The sequence below is a fragment of the Triticum urartu genome, chromosome 5A, assembly GCF_056163025.1.
Source record: "Triticum urartu cultivar PI428250 chromosome 5A, HENAU_Tu73, whole genome shotgun sequence".
NCBI classification, from domain to species: domain Eukaryota; kingdom Viridiplantae; phylum Streptophyta; class Magnoliopsida; order Poales; family Poaceae; genus Triticum; species Triticum urartu.
In genome coordinates, this window is record NC_141877.1 from 609,342,195 (window position 1) to 609,362,457 (window position 20,263).

Sequence of the window (20,263 nt, forward strand, 5' to 3'; positions counted from 1 at the left end):
TCGATCTTGTGGTGTCCTTTCCCAGTGACAGAAGGGGCAGCAAGGCACGTATTGCATCGTTGCCATCGAGGATAACAAGATGGGGTTATCTCTCTACATCATGTCATCTTGCTTAAGGCGTTACTCTGTTTTTAACTTAATACTCTAGATGCATGCTGGATAGCGGTCGATGAGTGGAGTAATAGTAGTAGATGCAGAATCGTTTTGGTCTACTTGTCACGGACGTGATGCCTATATACATGATCATGCCTAGATATTCTCATAACTATGCTCAATTCTGTCAATTGCTCAACAGTAATTTGTTCACCCACCGTAGAATACTTATGCTCTTGAGAGAAGCCACTAGTGAAACCTATGGCCCCCGGGTCTATTCTCATCATATCAATATCCATCACTTTAATCTTGCCTTGCTTTTTTACTTTGCCTTTACTTTTTACTTTGCATCTTTATACCAAAAATACCAAAAATATTATATCTATCAGATCTCACTCTCGTAAGTGACCGTGAAGGTATTGACAACCCCTAATCGCGTTGGTTGCGAGTAGCTATCGTTTTGTGCAGGTACGAGGGACTTGAGCGTGGCCTCCTACTAGATTGATACCTTGGTTCTCAAAAACTGAGGGAAATACTTACGCTACTTTGCTGCATCATCCCTTCCTCTCTGGGGAAAACCAACACAAGCTCAAGAGGTAGCAGTTAATTTTTTGCTACTATGGGCGGTGACCGCAGTTACCACGCCCGCCAGATGCTGCAACCGCTCTCGCTAGATGCTGGGACCGGTAGAATTTTTGCTACTATGGGCGGTGATCGTGGCGACCACGGCCGCTAAGTGTTGCATCCACTCTCGCTAGATGCTCGAACCGGCAAATTTTTTTGCTACTATGGGCGGTGACCACACCCGCCAGATGTTGTAATCGCTCTCGCTAGATGTTGAAACCGGTAGAAAATTTTGCTATTACGGGCGATGACCATGCGCAACGGCTATGGCTAGCTGCCTCCGGTGGCCACTGCAGAATTTGCAACCTTTTATCTGTGATTTTTTGCTGGTATCGCGAGACGATAAGCTGCTAAGATGATTTGTTGTGCTGAGGAGGCAGAAAGCTACAATCGGTAAGACGATTTGCTGTGCCATGCCACAACGGGCTTTTTGCGTGAAGCAACAACGGCGAGTTGGGACGGTGATGCAAAGACGGCGATGGCGAGCTGCGGCGGTAGGCGTGGCATTCGCGAGAGCTGGGGCGTCACGACTCGACGAGAAAAGCATTTGGCGCATGGCGTCGGCAATGCGCGCGTTTCATGCACGCGTCGCCGGACGACCGAATGCTCGACAGATGATGACAGCGAGTTGCAACAACGATGTAGGGCGGCCACGGCGAGCTGCATTCACAGAAGCTGGACATGGCGAGTCAACGAAGAAAGTTGCGGCTCATGGCAACGACAACCCGTTCCATGCGGGCGGACGACGGGCGTTAGTGGGTTCAGTTTTGCATGGCCCAACAAACCGAAAGGAGCCAGATCCAATGTCTACGGATGGATGAATCCAACGGACGCAGGGAGACCGGCGAAGCGGCGACTCGGCCGGTCGACCGTCGCAGATCAGCGCCTTCCTGTTGAGATTTTTTAGGGGATTGTTTTGTTGAGACGGGATCTTTTTGTTGAGATGGGGAAGTACGCAGACCCTCTCGGCACAAAGCAAGGCCAGCAACGCCGAGGTCTCCTCGCCAAAAACGCAATCGAATGTCGAGGCGGCTTTATCTCCGTCCGCAGTACCGCCGCCACCATGCCATCTCCGGTCATCATCTGAGTTCTGAAGGTTCGCTCCACTCCCCCCGTTTCCTAGTCCTCTCTTTCTCTCTGCTTCCCGCTGGGGATTCATGCGCTCATCTTTTAGACCATCAGATTAGCACGCGGCGACGCGGTCGTGACTATTCTTTCTTCTCGGGTCGCCCATTTCGTCCTGATCACCACTCACCATGAGGGCAAGCATGACGTTGTCTACGTGCGCACCTGTGGCGGCTGAAGGTATACATGTGTTTGACATCTTGGGTTACAGCAAGCATAGAGGTATGAGCCACGACGGCGGCAGCAGCTACATACGGTCAGGAACTTTCGCTGTCGGCAGCCACAGCTGGGCCATCCGCTTCTACCCTGACAGGTTTAAGAAAGAAAATCAAGACTGTTGGGGACCGTTGCGGAAATTAAAACTTTTCCTACGTGTCACCAAGATCAATCTAGGAGATGCTAGCAACGAGAGAGAGGGAGTGCATCTTCATACCCTTGAAGATAGCGATGCGGAAGCGTTACAAGAACGCGGAAGAAGGAGTCGTACTCGTAGCGATTCAGATCGCGGTTGATTCCGATCTAAGCGCCGAACAGCGGCACCTCTGCGTTCAACACATGTACAGCCTGGGGACGTCTACTCCTTCTTGATCCAGCAAGGGGAGAGGAGAAGTTGAGGGAGAGCTCCGGCAGCACGAGGCGTGGTGGTGGAGCTTGCAGTTCTCTGGCAGGGCTTCGCCAAGCACTACGGAGGAGGAGGAAGTGTTGGGGAGGGAGAGGGCTGCGCTAGGGGAAGGGGTGCCGCTGTCCTCTCTCTCCCTCACTATATATAGGGGAAGGGGGTGGAGGAGGCGCCCTAGGGTTCCCTAGGGGAGGGGCAGGGGCCACAGGGAAAACCCTAGATGGGTTTGGGTGCCCCCACCCCTAGGAAACTTGCCCCCCAAGCCGGGAGGCGTGGCTGCCCTAGGTGATGCGCCCCCACCTCTCCAAGTTACGTGAGATGGGGTGGGAGGGGCGCACAGCCCCTTAGTGGGCTGGTGTACCCCTTCCCCTTGGCCCATAAGGCCCCCCAACGCTTGCCGGGGCCTCCGAAACCACTTTCGGACACGCAGGTCGTCACCCGGTACCCCCGGAACAATTCCGGACTCCAATACACTTCGTCCAATATATCGATCTTCACCTCTGGACCATTCCGGAACTCCTTGTCATGTCTGGGATCTCATCCGGGACTCCAAACAACCTTCGGTAACCACATACTATTTCCCATAACAACTCTAGCGTCACCGAACCTTAAGTGTGTAGACCCTACGGGTTCGGGAACCATGCAGACATGACCGAGACATCTCTCCGGCCAATAACCAATGGCGGGATCTGGACACCCATATTGGCTCCCATATGTTCCATGATGATCTCATCGGATGAACCACGATGTCGGGGATTCAATCAATGCCGTATACAATTCCCTTTGTCTATCGGTATGTTACTTGCGCGAGATTCGATCGTCGGTATCCCCATACCTTGTTCAATCTCGTTACTGGCAAGTCTCTTTACTCATTCCGTAACGCATGATCACGTGGCTAACTCATTAGTCACATTGAGCTCATTATGACGATGCATTACCGAGTGGGCCCAGAGATACCTCTCCGTCACACAGAGTGACGAATCCCAGTCTTTATTTGTCCCAACTCAACAGACACTTTCCAAGATACCCGTAGTGTGCCTTTATAGCCACCCAGTTACGTTGTGACGTTTGGTACACCCAAAGCATTCCTACGGTATCCGGGAGTTGCACAATCTCATGGTCTAAGGAAATGATACTTGACATTAGAAAGGCTTTAGCAGACGAACTATATGATCTTGTGCTATGCTTAGGATTGGGTCTTGTCCATCACATCATTCTCCTAATGATGTGATCCCGTTATCAACGACATCCAATGTCCATGGTCAGGAAACCATAACCATATATTGATCAATGAGCTAGTCAACTAGAGGCTTACTAGGGACATGTTGTGGTCTATGTATTCACACATGTATTACGGTTTCCAGTTAATACAATTATAGCATGAACAATAGACAATTATTATGAACAAGGAAATACAATAATAACCATTTTATTATTTCCTCTAGGGCATATTTCCAACAGTCTCCCACTTGCACTAGAGTCCATAATCTAGTTCACATCACTATGTGATTGTAATGAATCCAACACCGATGGGGTTTGTTCATATCTCGCTTGTGAGAGAGGTTTATTAGTCAATGGGTCTGAACCTTTCAGATCCATGTGTGCTTTACAAATCTCCATGTCATCTTGTAGATGCAGCTACCACGTGCTACTTTGAGCTATTCCAAATAACTGCTCAACTATACGAATCCGGTTTACTACTCAGAGTCATCCGGATTAGTTTCAAAGTTTGCATCGACGTAACCCTTTACGACGAACTCTTTTACCACCTCCATAATCGAGAAAATTCCTTAGTCCACTAGTTACTAAGGATAAGTTCGACCGCTGTCATGTGATCCATTCCTGGATCACTCTTGTACCCCTTGACTGACTCATGGCAAGGCACACTTCAGGTGCGGTACACAGCATAGCATACTATAGAGCCTACGTCTAAAGCATAGGGGATGACCTTCGTCCTTTCTCTCTCTTCTGCCGTGGTCAGGTCTTGAGTCTTACTCAATACTCACACCTTGTAACACAGCCAAGAACTCCTTCTTTGCTGATCTATTTTGAACTCCTTCAAAATCTTGTCACGGTATGTATTCATTTGAAAGTACTATTAAGCGTTTTTGATCTATCCTTATAGATCTTGATGCTCAAATGTTCAAGTAGCTGAATCCAGGTTTTTCCATTGAAAAACACTTTTCAAATAACCATGTATGCTTTACAGAAATTCTACATCATTTCTGATCAACAATATGTTAACAACATATACTCATCAAAAATTCTATAGTGCTCCCACTCACTTCTTTGGAAATACAAGTTTCTCATAAACTTTGTATAAACCCAAAATCTTTGATCATCTCATCAAAGTGTACATTCCATCTCCGAGATGCTTACTCCAGTCCTTAGAAGGATTGCTGGAGCTTTGCATACTTGTTAGCATCTTTCAGGATTGACAAAACCTTCTGGTTGTATCACATACAACCTTTCCTCAAGAAAATCCTCGAGGAAACAATGCTTTGACATCCTATCTACAAGATTTCATAAATAATGCAGTAACTGCTAACATAATTCCAACAGACTCTTAGCATCACTACGAGTGAGAATGTCTCATCATAGTCAACTCCTTGAACTCGTCGGAAAACATCTTAACGACAAGTCGAGCTTTCTTAATGGTGACACTTACCATCATTGTCCGTCTTCCTTTTAAAATCCATTTGCACCCAACAGCCTTACGACCATCAAGTAGTTCTTCCAAAGTCTATACTTTTTTTATACATGGATCCTCTCTCGGATTTTATGGCCTCGAGCCATTCGTCGGAATCCGGGACCACCATCGCTTATCCATAGCTCGTAGGTTCATTGTTGTCTAGCAACATGACTTCCAAGACAGGATTACGTACATCTCTGAAGTAGTACGCATCCTTGTCGATCTATGAGGTTTGGTAGTGACTTGATCTGAAGTTTCATGATCACTATCATAAGCTTCCACTTCAATTGGTGTAGGTGCCACAGGAACAACTTCCTGTGCCCTGCTACAAACTAGTTGAAGTGACGGTTCAATAACCTTATCAAGTCTCCATCATCCTCCCACTCAATTCTTTCGAGAGAAACTTTTCCTCGAGAAAGGACCCATTTCTAGAAACAATCACTTTTGTTTCCGGATCTGAAATAGGAGGTATAGCCAACTGTTTGGGGTATTCTATGAAGATGCATTTATCCGCTTTGGGTTCGAGCTTATCAGCCTGAAACTTTTTCACATAAGCGTCGCATCCCCAAACTTTTAAGAAATGACAGCTTAGGTTTCTCTAAACCATAGTTCATATGGTGTCATCTCAACGGAATTGCGTGGTGCCCTATTTAAAGTGAATGCGGTTGTCTCTAATGCCTAACCCATAAACAATAGTGGTAATTCGATAAGAGACATCATGGTATGCACCATATCCAATAGGGTGCAGTTATGATGTTCGGACACACCATCACACTATGGTGTTCCAGGCAGTATTAGTTGTGAAACAATTTCCACAATGTCTTAATTGTGTGCCAAACTCATAACTCAGATATTCATCTCTATGATCATATCATAGACATTTTATCCTCTTGTCATGACAATCTTCACTCTAAAATTACTTAAACCTTTCAATAATCCAGACTTGTGTTTCATCAAGTAAATATACTCAGCATCTACTCAAATCATCTGTGAAGTAAGAACATAACGATATCCACTGCGTGCCTCAGCACTCATTGGACTGCACACATCAAAATGTATTACTTCCAACAAGTTGCTTTCTTGTTCCATTTTACTGAAAACGAGGTCTTTCAGTCATCTTGCCCATGTGGTATGATTTGCATGTCTCAAGTGATTCAAAAACAAGTGAGTCCAAATGATCCATCTGTATGGAGTTTCTTCATCCCTATCTACCAATAGACATGGTTCGCATGTCTCAATCTTTTCAAAATGAGTGAGTCCAAAGATCCATCAACATGGAGCTTCTTCATGCGTTTTATACCAACATGACTCAAATGGAAGTGCCACAAGTATGTGGTACTATCATTACTATCTTATATCTTTTGGCATGAACATGTGTATCACTACGATCGAGATTCAATAAACCATTCATTTTTCGGTGCAAGACCATTGAAGGTATTATTCAAATAGACAGAGTAACCATTATTCTCCTTAAGTGAATAACCGTATTGTGATAAACATAATCCAATCATGTCTATGCTCAATGCAAACACCAAATAACAATTATTTAGGTTTAACACCAATCTCGATGGTAGAGGGAGCGTGCGATGTTTGATCACATCAACCTTGGAAACACTTCCAACATATTGTCATCTCACCTTTAGCTAGTCTCCGTAGCCTTTTATTTCGAGTTACTAACACTTAGCAACCGAACCGGTATTTATTACCCTGGTGCTACTAGGAGTACTAGTAAAGTACACAATAATATAACGTATATTCAAAATACTTCTGTCGACCTTGCCAGCCTTCTCATTGTAACACCCCGGATGTAATTTACCTTAAATGTATCCCAACTCTTGCCGTTTCCGGCGCTAAGTTATTTTATTTCCTCGGGTTTGGGTTTTTGTCTCCGTGTGTTGTTGCCGTTGTCATGCATCTCATATCATGTCATCATGTGCATTGCATTTGCATACATGTTCGTCTCATGCATCCGAGCATTTTCCCCGTTGTCCGTTTTGCATTCCGGCGCTCCTATCCCCTCCGGTGGTCCTTTCTACCTCTTTTTGTGTGTGGGGGGTTAAACATTTCTGGATTGGACCGAGACTTGCCAAGCGGTCTTGGTTTACTACCGGTAGACCGTCTGTCAAGTTTCGTACCATTTGGACTTCGTTTGATACTCCAACGGTTAACCGAGGGACCGAGAAGGTCTCGTGTGTGTTGCAGCCCAACACCCTTCCAATTTGGCCCAAACCCCACCAAAACCCTCTCCATCGTCTCGGTCGTTCGATCACGATCGCGTGGCCGAAAACAACACCTCATTTGGACTCTCCTACCTCCTCCTATGTATAAAAAGGCACTCTCCCCCGAAAATCCGGATCAAATCCTACCCCCAAACCCTAGACCTTTTGTCCTCAGCGCGCCGGACACGTCCGGACGCGCCGGACATCGCCGCCGCCCCAACCGCAGCGCGCCACGTGGCGGGCGCGCCCATTTCACCGCTGCGGGCCCGAGAGCTCATCTCCGGCCCTCCCCGCCGCCGTTCCGGGCCGAGGCGCCTCACCTCCCGCGCCGCCCCTCGCCTCCATCTCCGGCGGCCCGAGCCACCGCGCCGCAGCGCGCCAACGCCGGTGGCCGCCTCGCCCCTCGTTGTCCGGAGCCGAGCTCCACCGCGGCCACGCCGCCCCTCACCGCTCCTCCGGCGTCCTCCTCATCTCCTCGCCCCGGCCGGCCTCCTCCTACACCCTATTCCGGCCGGCGTGCCTCGCCAAGTCCGGCGATGAACCCCGATGACTCCGGCGCTACAGTGACTTCCGGCCATCCTCGAACTGCGTGCACTCCGGATCGGATCCAGATCCGAGCTACAGTAAACCCTAGAGGGTTGACTTTTCCCCTCTCTCTAGTAATTTTTCTTGCTACTTCATCATGCCGTAACTCCGTATCCGTAGCTCCGATTTGAGCGTTTAGCATATGAAAATGTTCGTCTCAGAGAGTACATCATTTAATCTCATTGCATCATTTTCATTTGAGCTCATATTGATGCCCGAAATGCTGTTGGAAAAGAGCTATTTGAGATAATTGTCAGATCTGCTGCATCAAATAGCTATTTGTCATTTTTGCCATGATTAATGTGTGCATGATATGCTCCTGAGCTCTACATGTGGTTTGTTATATGCCATGCCATCTTTACAGAGATGCTTACCATGTATTTTTGTGACATGTGTGGTGACTAGCACAAGCTTGCAAAGTAGGGCATTCGTTAATGCTGATTTCAGGGACTTAGAATTTCTCTAAGTCCTTGATCTGTTTTTGTCAATATGCCATATGTTCATGTTGTTTCCTAGTGATCCGTGCCTCTTTTGAGGATGATCAGTAAGGATGATTTGTTAATATTGTGGTGCTCTATCCATCCATGTCTTTGTTTGCAATTATGGAGCACCCTAAATTGAGTCAATAGAGCTCTACTTTCGCTATTTCGTGATTCCTGGCAGATTGTTGACTTGTTAGCGATTTTGCCAAGGATGTTGCTAGTGATCCGTGCATGCTATGTTGTTGTTCTTGCCATGTCTATGATATGTATTCTTGATGGATGTATGCTTAGTTTGTCATGCCATGCTCTGTAGCGAGTGCATCGAGCTCGTGAACATGCCTACTCGTTAACAGATTTGCATGCTCCAGTTTTTCTCTAAGTCTGTAACCTGATTATGTTTTTGCCATGTTCACATGCTTGCAATTGTATTTTCTGATCCCTTTTGGCTCAAGGTCACTAAGGGACTTTTGTTAAGTGCTTTGAGTAGCTTCATGTCATGCCTTGATTTGCCTTGTTAAGTTCTTGTAGAATATAGTTTTCATGCTCCAAAGTGTGCTACCTGATGTTAAATTCCAGACTTGTGTTAATTTCACTAAGTCTGAAACCTGTTTATCATTTGCATTTTTGCCATGCTTGTTTGATCCTGTTAATGGATGAATTTGCCATAGCTCAGTGTTCATCTTTTGTCAATCATCATGAAAGGATCCCTTCCATGTATTTTGTTGCTATGTTTGAGTGCTGTAGCACAATTATCTTGATGCATTTAGATGACTATTTGGTGTTTATCGCAGACCGATGCCATATTTGTTTTGCTTGCCATTTCCAAACCGTGCATCCGATTCCGGTGATCCTTATATCGATTTCAACCGAAATAACCTCACCTTTCCAGTGGCACTCTTGGATTTCCAAGTTGAGGCCAGGGTCAATCATTCCTTGTCAAATCTTGCATATGCATCACATATCGCATCCCGCATTGCATACCATGTTTGCATCATATTTGTTTGAGCTTTGCACGTGGTTGATTGTGTTTCTTTTGCTTGTTTGTCTTGTTTGGGTATATCCGGGGGACGAGTTCGCTAGCGAGGAGCCCGTTGAGTTTGCTTACGAGGATCAAGTCAACTCTGACAACTTTGCAGGCAAGATGATCATACCCTCGAAATCACTTCTATCTTTGCTTGCTAGATGCTCGCTCTTTTGCTATGCCTATGCTACGATGCCTACCACTTGCTTATCATGCCTCCTAAATTGCCTTGTCAAACCTCTAACCCACCATGTCCTAGCAAACCGTTGATTGGCTATGTTACCACTTTGCTTAGCCCCTCTTATAGCGTTGCTAGTTGCAGGTGAAGATTGGAGATCGTTCCTTGTTGGAACATTGTTTATTGTTGGGATATCACCATATTATCTTGTTATCTTCATGCATCTATATACTTGGTAAAGGGTGTAAGGCTTGGCCTTTTGCCTAGTGTTTTGTTCCACTCTTGCCGCCCTAGTTTCCGTCATATCGGTGTTATGTTCCCGGATTTTGCGTTTCTTACGCGGTTGGGTGATTATGGGAACCCCTTGACAGTTCGCCTTGAATAAAACTCCTCCAGCAATGCCCAACCTTGGTTTTACCATTTTCCAGCTAGCCTCTTTTTCCCTTGGGTTTCCGGAGCCCAAGGGTCATCTTATTTAAACCCCCCCGGGCCAGTGCTCCTCTGAGCGTTGGTCCAAACAGAGCCACTTGCAGTGCCACCTCGGGGAAACTTAAGGGTTGGTTTTAGTTGTACGTAGTGTTCATCCGAGTGTGCCCTAAGAACGAGATATGTGCAACTCCTATTGGGATTTATCGGCACATTCGGGCGGTGTTGCTGGATTTGTTTTACCATTGTCGAAGTTGTCTTGTAGAACCGGGATGCCGAGTCTGATCGGAATGTCTCGGGAGAAGGTATATCCTTCGTTGACCGTGAGAGATTGTGATGGGCTAAGTTGGGACTCCCCTGCAGGGATTTGAACTTTCGAAAGCCGTGCCCGCGGTTATGGGCAGATGGGAATTTGTTAATGTCCGGTTGTAGATAACATGAACCTTAACTTAATTAAAATAAATCAACCGCGTGTGTAACCGTGATGGTCTCTTCTCGGCGGAGTCCGGGAAGTGAACACGGTGTTGGAGTAATGTTTGCCGTAGGTTGTTCTATAGTTCTTCGTTCATGCTTTGCCTTCTCTTCTCGCTCTCTTTTGCGAACAGGTTAGCCACCATATATGCTAGTCACTTGCTGCAGCTCCACATATTACGTTGCCTTACCTATAAGCTTAAATAGTCTTGATCGCGAGGGTGCGAGATTGCTGAGTCCCCTTGGCTCACAGATTACTTCCAAACGAGATGCAGGGCCCGATGACTCCGTTCCAGATGATGCACTTGAGCTCAAGTGGGAGTTCGACGAAGACTCACGCCGTTACTATGTATCCTTCCCTGATGATCAGTAGAGGTGCCCATTTGGGGCGATCGGGGACCATGTCGCAATGTTGGGGTTGATCTTTTATTTTGGTACCGTAGTCGGACCATGAGTGTATTGGATGTTTGTACTGCTATTCATGTATTTGTGTGAAGCGGCGAGTGTAAGCCAACTATGTATTCCTTTTCCCCTATTATTATTTATTTACATGGGTTGTTGTGAATATTTCCTCGCTTGCGACACTGCTTTCAATGCGGTTATGCCTCTAAGTCGTGCTTCGACACGTAGGAGATATAGCCGCATCGAGGGCGTTACAAGTTGGTATCAGAGCCTTCCCCGACCTTAGGAGCCCCCCTGCTTGATCGAATTAGCTGACGAGTTGAGTCTAGAAAAATGTTTTGAGTCATTTAGGAATTATATATCGGAGAGTTTAGGAATTCTTTCTACTCCCCAGTCCCTTCATCGCTCTGGTAAGGCATCCTGACGTAGAGTTTTGACTCTTCTCTTCTCAAATTTCACAAAAAAAATTAGGATCACGCGGGTATCTTGGAATCGTTCCGATCGATTTGTGATGAGAACATTGTTCTTGGTGCCTCCTGTCATTTAGGGGTTGTGGCAGTGTCCCGGGGAGTTGAGCTCCGAGGTGTTGTCGTCACAATTTTATCGTTTCAGTTCTGGAATACCTGAGTTTAGTTTCACCGACATCAAAAATCTCTTTTATGAAGTTGTTGGTGAGATAACCTCGACGCCACCCAGTACTGGGGAGGGAGTTCGGGAGTATTGCCATAACTTGTATAACGGATGCTTTTCGAAGGTTGAGGTAGACGATTTCCGAAGTTTTTCTCGGTTATGTGTTGAAGGATGGATACAGCTGGATGTAGGATTTGCTAGATTTGGGTGAGATATTATGCTTCCCCTGTATCCCCAACACCTGATTGCATAACCGGAAAGGTTCGGGAGTTTCATAGGTGGGAATTCTTGTAGCTCTAGAACTTCTTCCATGGATATTTGGTTTGAGATTGGGCGATCCTCACCGAGTATTCGTTCTTGTTCTGTACCTTGTTGAATTTATTCTTCTACATCAATTCTAAGTGCCTTCTCAATTTATGGATATGTGACCATTTCAATTGGAATGCATTCGTTCATTTTTTTTGAATGTGAAGACTATATGTTGCAATTTCAACCCGTTTGATTCAGCTTCAATATTTTTCTATCAATGTGCTAATGGATGTCAACCTCTTCAGGATGGCTCCTCCAACGCGCACGACTCCGAATCCTGATCCGCCACCACCACCTCCTCCTCCGGAGGCATGGCAAGTTGTGATGGCCGCTACCAATGCAAACACGTAGTTGATCATGCAACTTCTTCAAGAGCGCAACCAAGGGAACCAGGGCAACAATCAGAATCACTTTGCTACACTCAACCAGTTCCTTGCTAACCAGCCAAAGACCTTCAGCAATTGCGTTGAGGCAACTGATGCTGATGATTGTCTCGTGGACTTATGCAAGCATTTCGAGTGCAGTAACATCAGGCCTGAGGACTTTGTCAAGTTTGCTTCCTTCCAACTCAAAGACCAAGCTGCAGAATGGTTTCAGCAGTACAAAGATTCCAGAGGAGACCGTGTGATTACCTGGGATGAATTCCGTCAAGACTTCAAAGCTCATCATATTCCTCAGAGCGTGGTTGAAAGCAAGCGTGAGGAATTCCGCAACCTGAAGCAAGGCTCTATGTCTGTCTACGATTACAGCAAGATGTTTCAGAAGCTCGCCCGTTTTGCTAAGCAGGACGTCCCTGACGAGAAGAGCATGATATACAAGTTCAGGGGTGGTGTCAGAGAAGAAATCTAGCTAGCTCTTGTCCTCTTTGAGCCCAAGAGGTACGATGAGTTTTACAACATGGCATTGAAGCAAGAGGCTGCTCAACTGAAGTGCGATGCTTCCAAGAAGCGAGTCAGAGATGCTACTCCTTCTTCCTCAACTCAAGTGACTAAGCAGCAGAAGTATTGACTTCCTCCTCCTCCGTTCCGTCAGCCTTATCAACAGAAGAGCAAGGGTGGCAGTGGATCTTCCCACCCACCCAACCCTGGCTTTCAGAACAAGAATTCGTCTCAAGCTCCAAGGTCGAGTGCTCCGTATCACCGTCCGCTTTCAGAGGTCACGTGCAACAAGTGCTAACAGAAGGGTCACTATGCCAACAAATGCTTCAATCAGAGGCGTCTCCCTCCGCCTCCTCCTGTGAGATCAGCAAGTACAGCTGTGGTCAAGCACAACCCCAAGCACGCCAAAGTCAACTTGTTGAACGCAGCTCAGGCAGAGGACTCGCCAGATGTCATCATGGGTAACCTTCCTGTTAACGATGTTCCTGCAAAAGTTCTTTTTGACACTGGTGCATCGCTTTCTTTTATTTCAACACCATTTGTTGCCAAGCATGATTTTGTGACCGAAAGGATTCCTTTCCCATTGAAGATTGTGTCTCCGGGCAAGCAAATGACTTCTAACAATTGCGTCCCGGATGTCTCTATCATGTTGGGCGACTACAAGTTTCTGTCCTCTCCAGTGGTTCTTGGAAACTCGGATATTGATCTTATTCTCGGAATGGATTGGCTTTCTAAGCACAAGGCGCACCTTAATTGTGCTGCCAGGCAGATTCAATTGACTCATTCGTCTGAGGATGTAATTGTCTTTGCCGCTCGTGATGATACCATCCGTCAGTTTTCTCTCAATGAGAAGGGTGAATTGGATGCCATCTCGCAAATTCCAGTCATTTGCGAATATCAAGACGTCTTTCCAGAAGAGCTTCCAGGAATGCCTCCGCACTGGCTAGTTGAATTCGTCATCGATCTTGAGCCTGGCACAGAACCGGTTTGCAAATGTCCTTACAAGCTCGGACCTGAAGAGTTGAAGGAGCTGAAGAAGCAACTCGATATTCAAGAGCGAATGGGTCTCATCCGACCTAGTTCTTCTCCGTGGGGTTGTGGAGTTCTTTTTGTGAAGAAGAAGGATGGAACAGACCGACTTTGTGTTGACTATCGTCCATTGAACAAGAAGACTATCAAGAACAAGTACCCACTTCCCAACATCAACGAGCTGTTCGAACAACTCAAAGGTGCCCAAGTATTCTCCAAGCTTGATCTCCGTATGGGCTATCACCAGATTCGAATCCGTGAGCAAGATATTCCCAAGACGGCTTTCAGAACAAGCTATGTGTCGGGGGTTGGGTGCGACATATGCCAAAGGATGGCTTATCATGGTGGGGGCGGGTAGAACGTCGCCAGTGCCTGGAAACGGGATGAGGCGAAGACATGCACGCCGGCGAATCTTACCCAGCTTCAGGGCTCTCCGGGGAGATAATACCCCTACTGCTGCTCTGCGGGGTCTCCGCATGATCACTACGGCAAAGTGTTTACACGATCGCTCCTTGAGCTGTTTCCTGAAGGTAGGAGAAGGCAAGGCTAGCTCTCTCCTTCCTATATGGTTTGGTCTAGTGCTAATGGATTCCAACCCTTCGCATGGGTGCCCTGGGAGGTTTATATAGGCCTACCCCCAGGGGTACAATGGTAATCCGGCTGGACGCGGGCCCAGTCGTCAGTGCCTCCGGCCTCCGTCTTCTCCGCCGACTGCTGGGGCCCGCCGACTGGTGGGCCCCGCCGAGTGGCTAGGTACGGAGCCGATAGGCCGCGTCCGCCGCTGGCGGGTCTTGCCGGCTGCTGATTACTGTAGCCGTGCTTCTGATGACGCGGGCTTGGTCATGGAGTCGTGGCAACAGCCCCGCCGCCTGGCGGGCGATCACTATTGCCACTCTTCGTCACATCTGGTTAATGGCGCGTGGGCCCCGGGGGAGGAGCCGGCCGACTCTCGAGGGCCGACTCCCGACGGGTCCGACTTGTGGTGCACTTGTCGTCTTCTGGGATCCCGCTGGCTGATGGGACCCGCCGCCCAAAGGTCGTACAGACAAGCCGTCGTGGGCGCAGGATTCGGTCCACCGGTGCTGATGTCAGGGCCAACATGGCAACAGTGCCACACCGCACGGAGATCTCCGCGAGTACGGCATACTGTGACCATGCTTGCCTTTGGAAAGGGGTGGGAGCAGTCTTCACTGTAGCAACTCCCCTGTCCTGTCCCTCTTGATGAGGACGTGGGGTTTTGCTGGAGTCGCGGGCCGACTCCCCAAGGCCGGCTTCTTGGGAAGTCGTCAGTCAGGAGTCGGTTTGTCCTGAAGTCGTCCCTGGGACTCGGCCGCAAGTGGCTAGTCGGTGGCCTTGCCGCCGACTCCTTAGAAGGCGGCTCTTTGTCCGGGGGTCTTGAGGGGCGCAGCCTGCCCCGATGTCTTGAAAGGTTCTGGGACTCGGGTTAGCCTACCCATGGCTCATTACTCCGACAGTAGTCCCCGAAGCTGATGAGGCGCCGCGGACGATCTGCCGAGGAGCCTCAGCAGTTTCTCTTTCTGGGTGCCCGAGACATGGATCTTGGTTGACTTCTGCCAGCCCGGCTAGAAGGAGTCGGACTCGCCCAACTCTGACTCGCACAATATTTCGAACATCGTGGCGGGATCCAAGTAGCATGCTGGCTAAGCCTCCAGGCCGCCACCCGTTCCGGGCCTGTCGTGTGATAACACGCGGCCGGGCCAGTCTGCCAGCCTACGCGCGTGACGGAACAGGCCCGTAGGCGGGGCCCGCCACTACCGCGCCTCGGCGACCGAGCAGATCCGCCGTGGCCCAGGCAGACGGTTGGGATTCCCGTGGAGTTACTGCACGCAGTAATTTTGTCGTGGAAACGTGGGGGTCGTGGGGTCGTGGGCGCAGTAAATCCCACGATCGCCCCCTCGGCTTCGCAGCCCATGAGGCTATAAGTAGGGGGAGGAGGGGGGACGCGGCAGAGCACACGCGCCCCCTCCTTCCCACTACTCCTTGTTCTTCTCCTTCTTCTTCCTCACTCCGCCGCGCGCCCAAGCTTTGCCGAACGCCGCGGCGATCAGCTCGTGATGAGTTCTTCTTCTGCCGCCGCGCCTCCCTCGGTGCATTCCGGCACCTGGGACGGCTCAGAAGTTCACGACGACCACATCGAGTTCCTCCGCAAGACTCGTCGGCTCCCCGGCGAAGATAACGTGCGGGTGCTTCTTGCGCCGAGGGGGGAGATTTCCCCAGCGCCGGAGGAGGGCGAGCGGGTCATCTTCCGCTCGCACTGCTTGCGCGGATTGGGGCTGCCAGCGAGCAGCTTCTTCCGTTCTTTTCTGGAGTTTTATGGCCTCCAGCCGCACCACCTCACGTCCAACACGGTGGTGCTGTTGTCCGCCTTCGTGGCCTTGTGTGAAGGCTTCCTCGGAGTCCTCCACACCCTCGACCTCTGGGGGGAGTTCTTCTTCTCCAAGCTCGGCACCAAGGCTGCATGCGTGCCGGCTCAATGCGGCGCGTTCATCGCCGTGCGGAGATTGGGAGCCGACAACCCCTTCCCCACCATCAAGCTGATAAAGTCGGTGAAGATGTGGCAACGATCGTACTTCTACGTCAAGAGCGTCTTTGCGAGGGGCGATTGGGTCAACCTGCCGGCTTTCAAAGCCGGCCCGCCGGCTGGGAGACTGCCCAACTGGTCGTACCAGGCCAAGTCGCTGACGCCTGCGGGAGCCGGCGCTGTCGCGCGACTCCGAGTGCTGACGCAGTCGGAGGGCTTGACTGGTCCAGACTTGTTGGCCGCCTTCGTGGCGCGCCGAGTTCTCCCGCTCCAAAGTCGCCCCCACATGATATGCCAAATGAGCGGGCACCGTGACCCGAGTCGGATGTGCACCAAGGACATGCCTCACGAGGAGGTGGCCTATATGGTGAACTGCCTCTCGTATAGCAAGCTGCTGGAGGACTGGCGGTTCGGCAAGGAGCCGTACTCCCGCGCCAACCCCCCACCTACAGTGAGTTGCCCTTTCTTTCTTTCTTCGAGTTGTCTTCTTTCTTGCCGAGTTTGTTTTGTGCGACCTGACCAGTCGACTTTGGTCAGAATCCCCTCCTCCATCCACCAGCCGGCACCTCGGGGCCGGCCCGCAAGTTCCTTGCCGACCGGGCAGAGAGCAACGTCGACGATCCCGATCTGGGGGCGGCGGCTTTGGAAGACGACGCCGAAGGAGGAGGCGGCCCGCGGCTCGGGGCCAGTCTAGAGGACTAGCCTAACGATGATGAGGAGGTCACCCCCCGCCCCCGGCCAGGAGCCAGCCATCCCGGCGCTAGCTCTTCTGCCGCGCCGGGTGCTCCAGGCGGCAGGAAGGAGCGCAGGGCCGTGCCGACTTTGTTCGGCATTCGGCCGAAGAAGCCCAAGAGTTCGGCTGCGGCGACCAAGCGGGACGAGGCGGCCGCGAAGGCCATCCGCTTCCGCAAGGAAGTAAAGAAGCCGCCACTGGTCTCCGTGTGAGTATTCCGTCTTAACATTTTATTCTTTCTCTGTAGCTTTGTCTGAGTCTTTTACTGGCTTCCCTCGCTTCAGGGCTCCCCTCACTCTTGAGAGGGTTGTCGTCGCCTCCGTCATGGGGTCAGCAAAGACGTCCGCCACCACTCGGCGGACTGACCCCGCTGCTGACCTCCGGGAGGCGACGGAGCAGAATGTGCTGGAGAAGCGCAACGAGGAAGAGGCCGCCCGCCTGGAGAAGGTGGAGGCCGATAAGGCGGAGGCCTCCGCCAAGAAGAAACTAGCGGAGGCCGAAGCCGTCGCCGCGATGAAGCGACAGGCTGAGGAGGCCGCGCACCGCCAATCGGCGGTGTTTGTCACCCCGCTGAACTCTGCGCCGCCGCCTCCGGAATTCATGAGGCTGACTGGGGAAGCCGGCCGTGAGAACCCCGTCATGGAGAAGGAAGGCGGCGACTCCTCCACGCCGGACGTGATTGTTCTGCCGTCACCTCTGCCGCCGTCTGGGAGCGCGCAAGGCAAACAGCCAGCGGACCCTCCGGTGCCGCCGACTGAAGACGAGGCCGTGGCGAGGCTACTCCTTCAAGTCGGCTCGCCAACGTGCCACCGTCTTGAGAAAGCGACCTCGGCGCCACGCCCCCTAGAGACCGGCACCGCCAGCTCGGCGATCCCGGATGCCGAAGCGACGAGCGCCGCGCCCATTGGGTGGGTGCGGGGAGGCAGCACAGGGTCGCTGAACCAGGCGCTTCTGGACGTCCAGACGAAGCTTCGAGCTGAGGGCGACGCCATCTAGAACTGCACCAAGGCGTACCTGGCATCGCGAGCAGCCGTCCGGGTATGTTTTCTCTTTGGTCCTTGTTTTCTTGTTCCTCTCTGTGGGGGCGCGCCAGCACACCCACTGGGTGTAGTCCTCGAGTTTCGGGTTGGCTGCTGAGCAGGCGGCCCGGAACTCCAATTGGTGAATTCTGGGTACTTACTTTTGTCTGAAATATTTGTCGCAGGACTACCACAACCTCCCCGTTACTGCCTTCAACCGTAACGTTAAAGAGCTGGGCAAGCGGACCGCCGACTTGTCGGAGAGCTGGAGTAAGTCCTTTTTCTTCTTTGCGGGAGCGCGCTGGCGCACCCGCGGGTTGTAGTCCCCGAGATTCGGGCCGACTGCTGAGCAGTCGGACCGGATCTCCCCGGTGACCTTCTTTATTGATGACTTAACGCCTTCTTTCTTCCTTCTCTTCAGAAGCCAACACTGTTCTTCAACAGCAGCTGAGCGAAGCCAACTCCGCGTTGCATGCCAAGGGAGAGGAGTGCAGCAAGCTCGCCACAGAGCGCGATCTGCTGGCCACTCAATTGGCAGAGCAGAGGGAGCTGCTTGCGAAGACGCAGAAGGAGGCGGAAGAGGCGGAAACCGCCCTCCTGGCCAAGTTCGCGAGCGAGCGCTCCTCCTGGACTGACAAAGAGGCAATGCTGGCCTCCGGCTTCCATGAGATTGAAGACATTGTTGATGGTGAGTCTCTTTTACTTTCTTTCTTCGAGCTGCCGATTATAAATCATGCAGACTCCCAGTTTTTGACTTGTTTCTTTGTTTCTTCCGTCTTGGTAGACTTCTTTCCCGGGCATTCGCAGGCTGCCATCCAAGCCATCGAGGCTGATCGTGAAGGTCGGAGGGCGTAAGGTGCAGAGATCACCGCCGACGCTCCCCGAACCCTTGATGAGCATATCCTGAGCATCGAGGCTTGCCTTCGGCCGACTCACCGGATGCTGCGCTGGCTTCAACGTGTCAGCGCCCAGGCGATTGCCGCCTTGTGGCCGGACATGCAGGCTCCGCGCACCCCCGGTCGGACTGCCGACTGGCTAGAGGTCGCGGCTGGTCGTCTTGAGGCCTGGAAGGGTTCCTCGGCCCGAGCTGGAGCGCGCCGGGCCTTGGAGTTTGTCAAGGCGTGGTATCCGGGGCTGGACTTAGACCGGCTGGCCACACTCCGGTCGGAGGCCCAGCCGGAGCTGGCAGCCGCGGAAGACGCCCTCGTCAAGCATGCTGCGGTGATCGCCGAGTACACCAACACCAGCATCTTCGTTCCCGAGCGGTCTGAAGACGGCGAGGAGGTACCGCCGGAGTGGTTTGGGATGAACCCAGACTACGGCGAGGACTCGGCGGAGGTGATTGGTTCCAGCGCCGAGGAGGAAGGCGAGGCGGAGGACGGAGGCGAGACGGAAGAACCAGAAGACGGAGCAGACGGCCAGCCTCAGCTCGACCATGCCTCCAGCAACGAGCCGCGTGCGACCGAGCTGACTGCCGCCGGGGGTGATCGAGCCGAGACTACCCAGCCGGCCGCCCCAACGCCTGACGCTGCCGTCTCCTCCGACCCTCTGAATCCGTCTGCTGCATCTTAGGCTACCGCCTTATCTTTATTTTATCTGCTTTAGTAGTCTTTGAAGAACTTGTTAATTCGCACAATTCCACCCGCGGGGTGTATTTTGAACTTCTGCTTGAAGATTCGGCCAAGGGCCTATGTTATGTAAATATTTATCCGAATTCTATCTTTTCTTGCTCGTTGCTCTTTTGGCCTTTTCTTTGCCACTTTTCCTTAGTTGCCTGTCTTGCCAGTCGGACAGCCGCTCTGCGGACTGCCGTTGGATCAAATGCTTGGCTACTTTGGGAAGGCAAGTACTTAGCCGTTTTTAGAGTTTTTGAGTAAGTTGAATAGAATACGGCAAGCCGACTATTCAAGAGTCGGTTTGCGAAAAAAGGCTGGAAGCCGTCTTAAGCTATGTTTTATGCTTTGAGTCCTTAGCCATTTTTCATGCGAACGCCCATTCTACCTTACTCCTGCCCACCGTACAGTCGCTCTATGAGCTGCGGCTTCTGACAGGAGATGGCTTAGGCGCCACACACTACTTGTCCGGCTGCAGGAAGCATTTCATAGTGCAAGGCGGCAAGTCCCCGGGCCGACCTGTCGAGCCCGGTGACAAGCGGCATAACAAAGAGTAATATACTCGTAGGCATA

At 50.9% G+C, this 20,263-nt stretch overlaps 1 pseudogene; it reads left to right on the plus strand.

The window, feature by feature from the left end:
- Nucleotides 1-1,973: 1,973 nt before the first annotated feature.
- The window catches only part of LOC125507487 (BTB/POZ and MATH domain-containing protein 1 pseudogene), a 47,121-nt pseudogene continuing 28,831 nt past the window's right edge, over nt 1,974-20,263 (plus strand).